The following is a 17210-nucleotide window of genomic DNA, read 5'->3' on the forward strand; positions in this document are numbered from 1 at the left end:
ATTTTCCCAACTAATGTGTGCTCCCTTCTCTTTTTTTTAACCCTAAAAAATGTGTTTACAATCCAAGTTTTGCCAATAATAATTAAATATATTTTCTACTTTTGAAATGTAGGTTGTTCTACTCATGACAAGACCCCGTCCTGTAAGCATCTTTGGATTTCTTTCAAAAGATAAGTATATTTTTCTTTACACATTTGTCTAAAACATTAACTACCTGGCTTACCATTTCAGGTTGATGTTGGTCGTATTATCTTGGCCATGGTTCCAGAACCCGACCAACCTCAACTTCGTCCCAGGCATAGGCCTCGTAGGCGTGCAAGGCCCCAGATATATAGAACACATGTCACCCTTTTTGGAATGCCAGATGATGAGGTATTAAGATGATACCGTCTTCCTCCACAAATCATCATAGACACTCTCTCATTAATAGAGAGTGATCTTGAATGGCAAATTAACAGTCCTACAGCAATACCACCACTTACGCAATTAATGTTGGTGTTACATTTCTGTGCCTCAGGATCCTTTCAAACCACGGTGGGAATAGTTGCCGGAATCTCCCAATCCTCCTTTTCAAGGATCCTGAGGGCAGTGATGGAGGCCCTTTTTAAACACCTCCATCATTTTATTAAAATGCCAGTGGATATGGGTTCCCTTAGTGTGGCGAAGGCCAATTTTTACCAAATAGCTGGCTTCCCACACATCATAGGGGTTGTGGATGGCACTCACATACCACTTCAACCTCCAGCAAGGCTGGAGGCTATTTTTAGGAACCGCAAACACTTTCATTCACTGAATGTAATGGTGGTATGTGATGCCTCCCTCCAGATCCTGTCCCTGAATGCCAAATTCCCCGGAAGTGCACATGATTCTTTTGTCATCCGGCAATCAGGGATTTGGCACAAATTAGACAACCTACAAGCTGGTGATGCATGGCTTCTGGGTAAGTTGACACCTTCCGTTGCAACCACTGCAAAGCTTGCAACACAATGGTCCTGATGTTTGATTTTGTTTTTTCACAGGAGACAGTGGTTACCCTTGCACGCCCTGGCTGCTCACTCCTTATTTGGCTCCCACACCAGGGCCACAAAGTGAGTATAATTCCGCACTTACAGCCACCAGGCAGGTGGTGGAGCGCTGTATCGGCCTTTTAAAAGGCCGATTCAGATACCTCCACCGCTCTGGTGGCGAGCTCATGTATTTGCCGGCTATGGTTTCTAAAATTGTGGTCCTGTGTGGGATATTTCACAACATCGCCATAAGGAGTGGTGTCCCAATGCAGCCAGAGGATGCCTTGCCTGAGGATGGCCCCCCCGAGGTTGGTCGGAGGCCAGTATGTGGATGGGCCATACGCGATGATGTGGTGGCCAGTTTTTTTAGGTAATTATTGTTAAACATTTAGTTACTTGCCACAATGTGGACATGTAAGATTTTAATGGCCAATTTTAATTTTTTTTTTTGTCATTTATTCCCTCAAATTACCCAAAAAAACGATGCCTACTACCTGATCCCAAAAATTGTCTTCATGTGGCCACATTGGATATAACTTCTGGACCAATTATTTCTTCGCCACATTTGTGGATTCATGTTGGCCTGCTACTTCTTCAAACAGTTCTTGATTATTGTTGTTGGTGTTTTTTTTATGGGTGTTGGTTGTTTTTTGGAGTGTGTTTTTACTGTGTGAATTGTTTGTCACAATTCACTTTGTGTTTATTATTTGTGTGCATTAAATTTTTGCTTTATGTTAAAAAGACTTTTCCTTGGTAAATTACAAGCAAGTGTAACCTGGTCCAAAAAAGGAAAATTTTCTTAATGGCTAATCCTGTAATGTGTTAAATTGTAAAGTATTTTACCATGCTTTGTGGCTAAAAACAACCCCAAAGGGATTATGGTGAATCAGTATGTTTTATAATCTAGGCCTAAGCAGGTTTGTTTTAATATTTACATTACCCACCCAAAAAAAAAAAACCTGGTAATTCTACAAACCTATTGGTATTGTTAGGTGTTTAATGTGCCAGCTTACATACTTACTTGAGCTTTCTACAATCTAATTTACATTACTTAAAAACTCATGCTCCAATAGTCTACTTATGTAAGGTTAAACAATCTAATATTTACAGACAAGGAGTGAGACTCTAATAAATCAAAATTTATTTTATTTGAAACAACTTTTTGAGGGGGGAACAAACACAAAAATTAGTGCCACAGGACCGCCAACATGTGATCTAGGACCACAAGCATCCCGACGACATGGCCCCTCAACGTGTGCAAGCCTTCCTGCATTGCTTGCAAACGCCTCTGGTCCTCTGTGGGTTAAAATAAAAGTGTGGATTACTAAACTGACACCTTAATTTATATGTTACCAAACAACATAAAATTCAGACTATACTTTAAAAAAAAAAAAAGTTTTGAAGAGAAAAAAAGTAATGGAAAACACAAAGATTGTATAAATACAAACTAGAAAAATTACACATAAAAAGACAACCAAAAAAAGGGCGAAGTACGCAAAAACACTACATTTGTTGTTACCGTAAACTAGAAGACACAAGTATGAGTGTTTGGACATGTGTGATATGTGTAAGGGGAAAGCATCCTAGACATTGTTTTTCAAAGATATATCTCCAAAACATTCGAAATACTTTACAAATTGGAAATGCACAGGCAAAAGGACAACATCACCCAAAAACGAAAAAATTCAAGAGCAAGCATAGTTTAAAAGGGAAACATACCGGTCAGATTGATGCCTGGTCCAGGAGCCACGACATCGTCCTCCTCTGAGGTGGGCCACTGCTGGTCCGATGGAGGAGGGGATATTTCACTAGGGGTGGAGGGGGAGGAAAAGCGAGGGGTGGGTGGAGGGGAGAGTGAATTTGGAGGGATGGGAATATTCGGAGAGGGAGGGACCTCAGGGACTGGCCGGTCTGGGCTGGAGGGGGAATTTGGGGAAGGTTGGAGAGAGGAGGTTTGGGTGGGAGTTGGAGAAAGGGGACGAGGCCGACGTCTTGCTCGCATTAGACGTCGGAGTCTGCGCCCAGCCCCTAAATGATGGATACAAATGTTTAATTTTTTTGGGGGGGGGGTTTTGATAAAAATTTACACCACCAAAAATATGACAAAAAAAAAAAAAGGAAAACATGCACACGCAGGTATGTCCAAAATAAACAAACAGGGCTAGATGGAAAACATGCACATGCAGGTATGTCCTAAATAAACAAACAGGGCTAGATGGAAAACATGCACATGCAGGTATGTCCGAAATAAACAAACAGGCCTAGATGGAAAACATGCACATGCAGGTATGTCTTAAATAAACAAACAGGGCTAGATGGAAAACATGCACACGCAGGTATGTCCTAAATAAACAAACAGACCTAGATGGAAAACATGCACACGCAGGTATGTCCTAAATAAACAAACAGGCCTAGATGGAAAACATGCACATGCAGGTATGTTTGCATTTTATTTTTTTTAAAAATACACTTACTTTCAGCTATTTGCTGACGCAAATTCGCCAAAAGGCGGGGGGACCTGCGGTGGCCGATAATGCGGCGGAAGCCCATATTACGCAGCCGCCGCCGCACCTCCGCATAGGCGAGCTACTTGCGGAGGTTTGTGATGGGGGCCGGATGATTAGTGATTCTCCGGTCCATCACATCTGTGAGGACCAGGAGTTCGCTTTGTGTAAATGCTGCGGCTCTCATGATGGCAATGATTTTTTCCAAAAAAAACAGTTTTAATAAAGGTCCCAGAAAAAATTTGATTGGCTAATGTACTTTGAAAAATAACAGAACGCATTGTATTGGTTATTGTATGAGTCATGTGACCTACACCCTCACAAATATAATGTGAATTATGATAGGCTTGATGCAGTGACATGCGTAAGCTAATTTAAATAAACAAATTAAAGTACTAAAATATGCCTATAAAAAACAAAGGAAAACAATAGTATCATTCCTAAAAACATTTAAGTTAGAAAAAAAAAAACATTGGTGAAACCGTACGTATTCTGCGGGACAAATGACACACACTGACAAGAATAAAGTTTATTGACAATGAAAAAAAAAAATGATTGAAAACATGTGAATAGCAATTAAGGTAATTACTATATTGATTGCCATGAAACAATGAAAGTATGTTTGAAGAATGAAATAGCAGGCAATCGAAAACTGACAGGGCCACTTCCGGAATTGAATTGTGCGAGCGTTCCCTGCAACGAAAGAGGAGACGGACGGTCGCTATTTAGAACGTTCGCTAGCTAGAGGAGGGGTTGGGAGACTATGGGGCAGTAAATTAGCAACGAGCGAACTTACGAGTGAGCGCTTAAATTTAAATATTTCTGCTCGTACGGCGGACGAGCGAACGGCCACTTGCGTCCAGCTCTGAATCAGGCCCAGTATTTGTAGAGGAATTGCAGAATTGTGCAGCAGTTTGCAGATGCACTGGTGTCTTCAGCTTTCTGCAGAACTACAAAATTGGGATTTCATTTTGCAGAGCAAAACATTAATATGAAAATATCACCCCTTATACACTAAAACCCCGGGTCCAGCCAAAGGTCACTAAACAGGGGTTTCAAGCCGTGTCACTGCAGCTTGAAACTCATTCATAACGCAGGCTGGACCTTGCTGGGACTTTCCTCAGCCGCTGCTTGGAGACATCATCTCCAAGCATCCGGAATGCATCACTCTGTAAGTAATCAGAGGGACCCGGGTCGGATGACCGGGGACATCTGTTTACTCTGTCTCGCAATCCGGATCCAACCGATTTAAATCCCAGGGACACTGGGATTTTTATGGACATCCCTTGCTTTGTAGCAGGATGCATAGCCAAAAGCAGTTGAATTTTGTACAATCTCTGAGCTGGCAGTGATCAGGTCTAATCTTTTAAAACGATGCATTAGCACCTTCCAGTGTCAGTTTCATTGTTCAATGTGAAAAAGCCTCTAACACACATTACATGTTACATGTCATAAAGACAGTTTAGATGTATCCTCACTCTCAGATTTCATTTAAGCAATACATGAGGCTTAATGAAGCAGCATTATAGAAGAAAGACCTGAACATTTTTTTAGAATGAAATGGTGATTCTACAATGGTCAGAGGTTACTTTATGTGACATTCACACTATTGCACCGTGATCTACCTCATATCTATTTGCTAAGCCTTGGAAGGAGATAAAGTGAATGGAGATAAGGTATCAGCCAATCAGTTAATAACTGTCATTTTTCTAACACAGCCTGTGACACAGCAGTTAGGAGCTGATTGGCTGGTACTTTATCTCCGTTCACTTTATCTCCATCCAAGGCTTAGTAAATAGACCCCTGGGACACCAAAGAGAGGAAAGTGGGAATGTACCTTGAAGTGCACAGTACCTTGAATTGCGCTAGACAAACCATATAGACACAACAGTGTAAATCCAAAGTGATAAGTACTGAGAATCCATTGTATAATGAGATGCACAGAATGGTTCAAGCTGTAGCAATCTACTATGATGTTATTTCCAAATAACAGGATAGTACAGGATGATTACAGATAAATGGCTCATTCGGCTCTAATGAGACTACTGTACTTGTTCACCCTTTGAGAAGCAAAGAGCAATCTTCTCATCCTATAAGTGGGTGGCACCATTGTCTCAACTACTGCCCATTCAATATGACCAATAGCTGAGGTGAACTCTGGAACCTAAAAGCCATCATTCAACCAGAAATGCCCATCAGATTCATTGTATGATGTCTCTTCAAATGTGTGGCATGTGGTGCCAACTTGCATGCTGCACCTGCCTACAGGCCATCTGTGCCACCAGGCCAGCCGTAGCTGTGATACTAAAGAGTATAAGAATAAAAGGTGCTCATCATTGGCAGGGAGTTTTCCACTTTCTAAATTACAGACATCAATCATGTATCTCTAGTTTTTCTGCATTGTGCCTAATCAGGGGATTTCTGTCAGTGGTTATTACTATTATTAATTATACTATATTTTTATGGTGCCACAAGGGGTATGCAGCGCCTTAGAAAGTATATAAACATAAACCATTCAAACACAACATGAATAGGTGTAAAATAAAGTATAGGACATTGAAGAACATATGTAACAATATATAAAACTATATAAAATAACTATATAAGTATTGCTGCACATGTAGTCATAATACCGAAAATAGCAGAGCTGGATGAACCGAAAGGGTCGGTGCCACTATTTGCACTGGTATATGTAAGGGAAATAAAAGCACATGACGGGAGAGGGCCCTGCTTGTAAAAGAACATACAGTCTATAGGATGGTTCCAGCAACTCTAATTAATGGGCTCTTCCTCTTCCCAAAACACAAGCAAAATTTTAAATGAGCAACTGGGTTCCTGTTAAAGTGGCACACCCTACGTTCTTCTCTTCCAATGACTGTTACATAGATAATAAGATGAAACAAAGACAAAGGACCATTCATTTAAACTTTTATACATTTTAATTGTTTTAATCTAATGGAAGGTACACCGCCCATGTGCTGCATTTGGCAATGTAGCCTCACAGAGTTGGGATCAATCAACCCATACTGTGCTCTACTCATTATAGCTACATACAGCTTCTTAAAAGAATGACACTTCTGTTATACCCCTTTTACACTGGAGCTAAAACCCGGGTTTTTGAAGGGTTAACCCAGGCAGCTCCCTGGTGTAAAAGGGGAGAGAGTTGGATCGCCGGGTCGAGCGACCCGGCAATCCAACCCAGGTAACTAGCAGGGTTTAACACGGGCGTAGCTCGTGAAACCCTGCTGTGAGAACAGCGCACTCCGGGTCACGATGACCTGGAGTGCGCTGCTAGCCGGCCGATTGGCCCGGCTTTAGTGACGCTTGGAGATGACGTCATCTCCAAGCGACCACTTTCACTCCGCAAAAGCCGGGTCTATGCAGACCCGACTGCGGTGTGAGTGGCGCTGACTCGGTCAGACCCGGAATTTAGGTGGAAAAGGGGTATTACCGAATGTGCCGTAATCTCATGTGGTAAGCAGTTCCACAGTTTATCCATGCATACATTTATTTTCCCTGTGCAGAACCAAACAGAATATAGTTCATCAATATAAAGAGTTGTTTTTTATAGTGAATTTGTGAATTCACTATAAAAAACAAAGTGAATTTCTCTTTTGCCTGTGCAGAACCTCCCATACAGTAAAGAATTACTTCCCAGGCTGATGGCGAAACCAACTTTCTCTTAATCACAATTGCTGGCAACTTGTAGTCTGTAATCTGGTATTGAAAAATTAATTAGACAAATCTGTCTATTGCCCTTACACACTTTCCTGACGTGGGCCTAAATCTGAGACGGACACAAGTCCGATGGATCTTGCAGAGTTCAGCAAACTGCACATGCACCAAACTAATAGATTGGCAACTGTGTATTTGCTGGATCAGTCATACGCACATGAGGGCCTGATTCAGCGATGATCGACATTCTGCTAGAACACGCGCACGGCAGTTGCTAATATTAGCGGTGAAATTAAAATGTTTGCAATCGCATTGCGATCACAGTTTACCATAAGGACACCCACTTCCCCTTACACACATCCGTATACTTGGGCAACACAGACAGAATCGGTAACATTAGACCCAGACGCACAATTAAGGCAGGTCAGACCTAACTCTGGAATTGCTAACTTCAGTACACGCTATGAGGCCTCAGGCTGCATATGGAATTGCAGTGGATAATTTATGCACGTTGCAATGCACTGGCAAGCCTGCGTTCGCCCGACCACCCACTCCATCACCACCCACAAGCGGCACTTAACTACAAACACTGTGCTCGGGGTCTGCGTAGCCTCTGCAATGCATTTCCCATTGCAATTGCTTTTTCACACACACGCGCTGCGATGCATACGTATGCGCAATGCAAATTAATCGACCGATTGCATGCGTCTTTTCTACTGCTGTCCTTGCTGAATCAGGCCCAGAGACCGCTAGTGTGTAAGGATTGATTGGTCCACACTTCCCGGGAAATTGACATTTCTGGGCGGTAACTGGGCGGCAGCCATGCAAACGCACGGAACTGTTCTGTCTCGTAGAAGTGTTAAGGACGTGAAGTGGGCATGTAAACGGAACCCATGCTTGATCGTAGTGTGATGACGGAAAGTAGAGGTCTGTTTCAAACGGATCTTATGCAACCAGTATGGTTGCGGCAGCGGAGTATCGATTCCTACCTATCTATACACTCTAAAATTGTCGCTATTTAGAGTTATGAGACGCACAAGAAATAATTGCTTTCAGACTTTGATTGTGGTTCCAAAGCACAAAAAGTTGTTATTCACCATAAAAACAGATAGTTACACGCTGTGATCTAAATTACAATTAGCGCAAACAAATTATACAGTCACAAGGTACAGTTGTTACATACGCACGCGCTCTGGATCCAGATCCCGGCATCAAAGATGAAACCTCCGTCAACAGCAAAGAAAAGGTGACTGGCATCTAGTTACAGAGAGCCTGCATATATACTCTTACAGAGATAGGCAATACAATAGAACAGGTTGGCATGATCCCATTGGTTCTTCTTACTGGTTCTTCTGTTATAGTACAGTTCGTAGGTCAATTCGTATGGTCACAGTCCAGCCTCCAACAGCTCTTTATGTCCATTTTCCCGCTGCATAACAAATCTAAACTGGCTGCATTACAGGATACATTTTAATGACTAACTCTCTATGCTCCATAATTTGCAGACAAATGTTGCGATCTTCTCACCGATGAAACCGTGAATCTGCAGATACACAGTGGTTTAGAATGACACCAAACATGGTATGCTTATCATGTACTAAACCTTAGATATCAACTAACATGTATTAAACAACATTACTGATAATGAATAAAACCTTAAATATTAACCTAAATGCTAGGGTGTAAGTATTAGGGTATTGAGAAAAGACACTAGTTAGCGTTGTGCGACTACGTGTTTGTGGAGTACACCGTGGTGCATGTTTTTCAGGGTCGATCATATTATATGTTTTAGTAACTGTCTGTATTTATATAATGAGGACTTTTAACATCTTTCTATTGCGTGGGAATCGCACAACGCTAAATAATAGCATCACCGTATGTACTTATAATGTGTGAGATTCGCTAAAATGGCATTGGGCGGCCATTCGCAAAATGACGTTGTGCAGATTTAATTTTAAACAGATTCTGGCCCTGATTCAGAGCCGGATGCTCTGACAGAGCGCTCGCTCTGAATCAGGGCCGTCCCTGCTCCTTTTTGGAGCGGCCTCCAGCTATAGCGAGCGGCCAAAATGATGGTCGCGATGGTCAAGACTATCGCGACCATAGGGCTTGCGACGAGACCCTGTGGTAGGGTCTCGCTGCTGCAAGCCCAGGAGTGCTTTTGGCTCTATCAGAGCCAAAAGCACTCCCACTGACATCACTAGTGATGTCAGTGGGGTCGGACCCATACGGTAGGCGTTCCCATGGGAACACCTCCATCTGGGCAGCCACACCCCCAGCACGCCCACCAAAGGGGGCGTGCTTTCAATCACCATCGACAGCACGCCCTCTTTGGTGCGAGACCCATAACGGCGGCCGCCGTTATTCGGGTCTCGCACATGCGCACGACGGATCCGCCTCCGTCGTGCGCATGCGCACTTGGGCACCATCGACCCGCTTGCAAGCGCTCGCGAACAGGTCAGAATCAGGCACTCTGTCTCAGCCATTTATCCATCTTCGACAGTCCACCCTTTGATAGCATACAACATGCTATCACACTCTGGTTTTAAAATTAATTTTAGGCTTACACTATGACATATTTATATTATGGCATGGCACAAGGTGGGTTCTTAAACCATCAATAATGTGTCTCTGGGAGGGCACACTGCGGATCTTGGGAGATCATGGGAAAAATGTGGGGATACACCAATCTTATGAAGGAAGGGGATAGAGACTAACATTATTTAAGATGTTTTAAAATAACATTTTTATAACATTTTATGCATGGTAAATTTATACATCATCTGATGGTACCTTCTAGTTCAGGGTTGTAATGCAGTCCTACATTTACCTCAGTATTCATATTGTTACTTCTAACCACCATCAAAATCTCATTCTTTAGGTTTACCTTATTTTTACATTTTCCATATTTCAACACAGTAGGAACACACCTGACACATAAGCCAATTACTATGATGACAATCAATATGAGGATCAGGAGTTTACCTATATTAGCAACCATTTCCTGGACCCACTGTCCTAGACCGAAGAACCATTTCACTGGGTTCAACCATGAAACCCATTCCTCTACCTTCTCCTCTACTTCAGCCATTGAAGCATTATGGTTCTTCCGAAATTCCCATTTCAGCTGCAGAATTTTGTCCATCTTTCGGTCTATCGCCTCCTTGGGGTCACTAGTGTTATTTGTAATATATGTGCAACACTTTACACCAATTTGGGTGGCCAAAGTTATGCAATACCCTCCAGTGACAGCTGTTAAATAATTTAACACTAGCCTATGTTGCACCAGTTCTTTCTTGTAAGCTTGCAACTCCCTACCTGTATATCTAAACGTGTCATCATACATCTCGGTGATATTACCTATTAATTTAGCAAGATCTTGGATATATCTATAATTTAGTGTACCCCGAGTGATCCTGGTGGGATCCAATGCTACCAAAACTTGAAAGCCAGTTGTTTCACTAATTAGCTGTGTGGCTTTATGTACATCACCAGCTATCATATTTCTTTTGTCTCTATGTTCATACTGTGTGTGAAGATATGGTGATGGTGTGATTTTATGAATACCAAGCATTTCACCATGTGTAAGGGCCTCAGTTAACACAAACCTTCAGAACTCGGAGAGAGCCACTTATACGCTTTCCTTCCACATATAAAATATACATAATCGGGAAGAACATAAGGAATAGAATGCATCATGATCATCCAACACATTTCACTAACAAATGATCCTATCTCAAGTTCTCCCGACTGGCTAATACACATATCTGGTTGTATAACCCTAGCACAGTACCCTTATGGTACTCTGCCAACCATTTCTTTGATGTTACTTCGTGTATATATATATACCGGAACTGTCTTCCACCCAACCTAATTGTGCGTAACAGTTCAAAATTTATAGGTTCATTATCAGCTCTTAGTGAGAAGGTCATCGTCTGGTTATTCCCCGTCACCTCCCAACTTCCTGGGTCATTGGAGTTGGTGATGAGTACTGGTGGAGTTTAAAATGGGGTGGTTTGGTGTTAGAAATTTTCCATCCAGTGTCTTCCCTTTTTGTAATTCTAAAATCTCAGAGACATTTAATGGAAATGGCACTAACCCTACATTATGCTGTCCTTAAGGCACGTGAGAGCACACCCAACAGTCGGTTTGGTTTAAAACTTTGCCCACCATGGTATGGTAATCCTATAAAGGATACCCACCCCAATACTGGTTATACTTAGGTTGGCACTGTGGATGCATCTCTCATTGACTACGGACCCACAGCATTCACGCATACAATAATCCTCAGATGATAGACCTTCACACTGTCTCCGAGTGTCCAGAATAGCAGATCTCTTACCAATTACTGTACTGGGTTTGGTCAGATACTCCCCCAGTTGGTTTAGCACTCCTTCTCCCGACTCTACTCCATTGATATCAAAATCAGCTCCTCTCTCGGTCTTCTGTCCTCCGTCACTGAAACCAGAGATCCCGAAACAACCCAAGATAATGAGGACTCTGGGAGAAACACAAAGATAACCACAGCAGACCAATCCATTGCTGAAAACAAGGATCTACAAATTTCTTTAGCTCAGGTATCTCACTGTAACATTTAACCCTCCCGGAACAGGCTTGCAATTGACAGGTCTACGTTATCTGCCTCGACTCCGCCTTGTCTCTCCACCGGTTGGTTGACCTTCTTACAGTGAGTGGAATGGACCCAGGTATCTCTCTCCACCACCTTCAATGAAGTTGTACTCATCAGTAACACCTGATACGGACCTTCCCACCGATCTGTCAAACAACCTGAATGCAAGAAATTTCTGATCATAACAAATTCTCCAGGTTCATGACAGTTTGTTTCAGGCATATCATGTGACAACAATTTCAGCTTCTGCTGTTGCTGTTTTAACTGTTTACTCAACATTATAAGATACCTTATAGTAACCTCGTTGTTGCTTTTCAAATCTTCCTGCGGACTTATAATCAAATGAGGTTGTCTACCAAACAGTATTTCAAAGGGGGACAGATTGAGAGGGGGTCTAGGAGTTGTCCTGATACTGTGTAGGACAAGTGGTAGTGCTTCTGGCCAACCCAGTCCAGTTTCTGCCACGATTTGTTTTTAATAGTCCCATTCGTCCTCTCCACCTTGGCACTGGCTTGCGGTCGGAAGGGGGTATGAAGTCTTAATACCCATCGACTTACACATGTTTTGGAAGACATCACCTGTGAAATGAGTACCCTTGTCACTTTCAATAATTCTAGGGATACCGTATCTGCATACAAACTCCTGAACAATCTTCTTAGCAGTAAATGCAGCAGTATTAGTGGCAGCTGGGTATGCCTCAACCCAATTAGAAAACACATCAGTGCACACTAATACATACTTGAGATTCCTGCAGGGTGGTAACTGGATGAAATCAATTCGTATTACCTGAAAAGGTCCGTTGGTCGGAGGAATGTGGGATGGTCCGGTAGGGATCATTTTCCCAATGTTTTTCCTCAAGCAGGTCAGACAGGACATTTCTCTCTTTTCCGCTTGAGAAGAAAAACCCGGTGCACACCAGTATGCACTCACCAATTTGCACATATCTTGCTTTCCCAAGTGAGTCAGACCGTGCGCTGCCTCAGCCAGGCTTGGGTAGTATGCCTTAGGAGCCACTGGCTTACCTTGTCCATTTCTCCAGAGTCCAGAGGACTCTTGCCCACATCCCTTGGACCTCCAGACTGCCTTTTCCTGGATGGAACACAAATTTTGCATCTCAATTAATTTCAGCATGTCAATCGTTTGAAACATCATTTGGTTAATTGACACATTTACTTTTAATCCTGCTGCCCATTTGGCAGCTTCGTCTGCCCTGTTGTGCCCAGTGACACCGGATCATCCTCACATGTATGGGCTTTACACTTAATTACTGCCACTGTTTTAGGCAATTGGATTGCTGTCAGTAGTCCTTTTATATGTCTGGAATGTGCAATTGGTGTGCCTGCTGCTGTCATAAAATTTCTCAGACACCATAGAGCGCCAAAATCATGTCCCACCCCGAAGGCGTACCTAGAGTTAGTGTAGATTTTAGCAGATTTACCTTCTGCTAACTAACATGCTCTCCTCAATGCTACCAGCTCCGCCACTTGGGCCGAATGAGGTGGACCTAAAGGTTCGGCATCTATGATATCTTCGTCATTTACCACAGCATAAGCTGTACATAACTCTCCAGTGTCAGTTTGTCTATGACAACTCCCATCCGTGTAAAATGTCACATCTACATTTTCAATATACCAGCGACTCATCTCTCTCCACCCTTTGTGCATCCTGTTGCACATATGGTATATACATTGCTGGATTTAACGTACTGCACCGTTTGATTGTGATGTTTGCAGGTGCTATTAGGGCTAGTTCCCATTTTGTGAATCTAGCTTAGGAGACATGTCTGGTTTGGGCAGTGTTTAGCAAAGCAGATACTGCATGGGGAGTATAGACAATCATATCATGGCCTAATACCACATCCTCACTCTTACTGACCAATAGAGCAGTTGCTGCTACACTTCTTAAACACATTGGGAGTGATCTTGCCACAGTGTCCAATTGTGCACTGTAGTATGCTATGGGCCTACTGGCATCACCATGTTCTTGTGTGAGGACACCTGCTGCACAACCATTAGCTTCCGTACAATACAAATCAAAAGGTTTTTCGTAATCAGGTGTTCCCAATGCAGGTGCTCTTGTCAGACTATCCTTAAGGTTAAGGAAAGCCTGCTCTGTTTCCTCTGTGTGTATGACACGATCGGGCTTTGAGGAAGAGACTAACGCACGCCAAGCCCCGGAGTGAGAGAGAAAATCTCTCACTCCGGAGCTCTCTACAAAAGAGGCGGCTGTCGATGGTGATCGACAGCTCACCCCGTTTTGTAAGCGGGGCAGGGGGGTGGTTTCACAAACGGAGGCGTTCCTTAAGGAAAGCCTGCCGTTTTGTGGGTGGCCGTACTGACATCAGCAGTGATGTCAGTGGGGAACTTCCTGCTCGGTCAGAGCAGGAAGCTCCCTGGGGCTTGCGGTTGCCGAGACCCAACCTTAGGGTCTTGTCGCAAGCCCCGATGGTCGTGATGGTCTTGACCATCGTGACCATCACCCTGGTCAGTCACTAAGCTGTGGGTGGTAACCCACAGCTTAGCTAGCAACCAGGAGGCCGCACTTAAAATTCAAAGTGGCCATCCTCATTCAGAACGAGCGGTAGCTTCTTGCGACTGCCTCTGAATGAGGGCCTAAGTCCTGTAATGGCAAGACCAAAATAGAAAAACCTGGGATCCACATTCTGCAGTATCCACACATTCCCAAGAAGGTATGGATTTGCTGTTGGTTCTGCGGCAGTGTCATGGTCTGTATGGCTTGGATTCTGTCATTTGTCAGATGTCGTAAACCTTGGATTAGGCAATGTCCCAAGTATTTAACCCTGGACTGGCATGGCTGTAGTTTGTCCTTAGCAACCTTGTGTCCTGTTTGCGAGAGATGGAGCAACAAAAGTTTAGTATCATTTAAACATGACATAAATGAATCAGAACATAACAATAAATCATCCACATATTGTATTAGAACAGATCCATTGGCAGGTTGAAAAGATTGTAAACAGTCATGTAAGGCCTGGGAGAAGATACTGGGGCTTCTATGAAGCCCTGGGGAAATCGTGTTCATGGGTATTGTACACCCGTGTATGTAAAAGCGAATAGGTACTGACAGTCAGGATGAAGAGGTACAGAGAAGAAAGCAGAGCAGAGGTCAATGACAGTGAAATGGGTTGCATTTGGTGGGATCTGCATAAGAATGACAGCTGGATTTGGCACTACGGGAAATTGGCTCTCTACTACCTTATTAACCCCTCTAAGGTCTTGTACCAGCCTATAACCCCTCCCACCACTCTTCTTCACAGGAAAGATGGAACTGTTGGCTACACTTGCTGTATGGACTAAGATTCTCTGCTGTAATAATCGCTCAATTATGGGATAAACCCCAATCTCTACCTCCTGTTTTAATGGGTACTGGGGAATTTTTGGAGCTTGTCTACCGCTTTTTAGATTTACCATTATGGGAGCTACATTTGCCATTAATCCGTGTCCTGTCCATCCTTGGTCCAAAGTGAATCTGGAATTTGGGATAACATTTGATCTACCTGAGATGGATTTTACCCGAACCGGTAGAGTGATACATTAACCTTTGAGGAGTGTCCAATATATCCCATACCTCATGTGCCACTCTCTCTGGGATATCTAAGAATATACCATCAGGGGTACAATATATGACACATCCCATCTTACATAACAAATCCCTTCCCAGTAGGTTAGTAGGAGCCGCTGCTGCCAGGAGAAAAGAATGCCTGGTCTGCAATGGCCGGATAGTAACCTCTGTGGATTTGGTTAAAGGATAATGTTGCATTTTACCCATTACACCCATTGCTGGTACTGTCTCACTGGTCACCTGTAAGTTAGCTGGAGATTTTATCACTGATCTGGTCGCCCCTGTGTCTACAAGAAAAGGATGTTTAGTACCAGCTACATCAACCATTATCACCAGTTCTTCCCTAGTACTTCCAGTTAACCTGACTATCTGTAGACTATAGGTATGACCTGACCCCTAGCGTTGACTCTCACTCTCCAATATAGCATTTAAGGCTACAATTGGATCTGGTGACTGTGGGAAATTTCCTGCACTCTGTGTATATCCCTTATGTGGATATTCAGGTACTCCCTGGTTAGGGGGTCCTATTTTCTTCACTTTACAGTTCCTACTTACATGTCCCACTTGGTTGCAGTTAAAGCACCTTTGGGAGTGGGGTGGGTGAAAAGGCTGCTGTGTGGGTTGAGCAGTAGAGAAAGATTGTGGGTGTGGATAAGGATTTTGAGGGTAATATGGTGGCTGTGGATAGCATGGGTTTTGTGGCTGTGTGTGATAAGTGGGGTAGGGCTGTGTTTGTGGTGGTGCAGGATTGGTGAGGGCATGTAGCTGTGCAGGTGCATGTGTGTCTGGTGGCTGTAATGTTACATTCATTCCTTCTAGAGCTTGAATACTGACAGCCATTAGTTTTTCGCTCTTGGTTTCTCTCTTCTTGAGGATGTTTTTATCATGCTCAATAGCAGACTCCCTGAGTGTGTCTACAGTAACTCCTCTCCAGCCAGGTAGAGAGGTCTGGACTCGGGTTTTTAGATTGTCTTTAAGACCATACATAAGCACTGTGATGACCATTTCCCTATGGTGAGTGCTATCTTTAATATCTTCTATCCCAGTGTACTGGGTGATAGCCTGCAGAGCTCAGGTACAGTAATCCTCTGCAGACTCATTCTCTTTTTGTTTTATGGTGAAAATTTTACTCCAGTTAACTACTACAGGAAAATATACACCCAATTGAGTTACTATGCGGGTAATGTTACCTTGGTTATCCTCGTCTGTTAAGGGACCATCTCCCACCAATACGCAATCCTTGATTAACTTTTTCACATCGGTATTGTGTGGAAGACAAGCCCTTAACGAAACTCACCAATCTTTATTGGTTGGCTCGTGAGCATTACCCAAATTTTTCAAAAATCTTTGGCATTTTGCTAATTCCTTCTTAGGGTCAGGGAAGTCATTCATTATGGAATTTAGCTCAGCTCTTGTCCAAGGACAATGCATTGCTACCTCCCTTGTGGGCACTACACCATTCACATCCAGATTCCCATTGGGAACAGTTATTGTCCGAATGGAAAGGAGACCACCCACACTGTTACATTTGACCTTGTTACCTGGCTGGGGATTTAGCCTATTACTGCTACTGTCAAAGCTGGATAATTGGCTGAGACAAGATCAGTTTGCGAATGGCAGCTAGACTCCATTTTAGAAACAAGAATCTGTAAGACGCCATTTTGCGACCAGCGTCACTTTAAGTTACAACTCACAAGCTAAGAACAGATGGCAATGTTTTTGATAATCTAAATAGAATAGACAATGCACCAGAAACTGTGAGTGTTTTACATACAAATTGAGAATCCCTGCTGGCAATTGTAATATAATCCAGGC

The sequence above is a fragment of the Taudactylus pleione genome, unplaced genomic scaffold (assembly GCF_031769625.1).
Source record: "Taudactylus pleione unplaced genomic scaffold, aTauple2 ptg000114l, whole genome shotgun sequence".
Classification (NCBI taxonomy): Eukaryota; Metazoa; Chordata; class Amphibia; order Anura; family Myobatrachidae; genus Taudactylus; species Taudactylus pleione.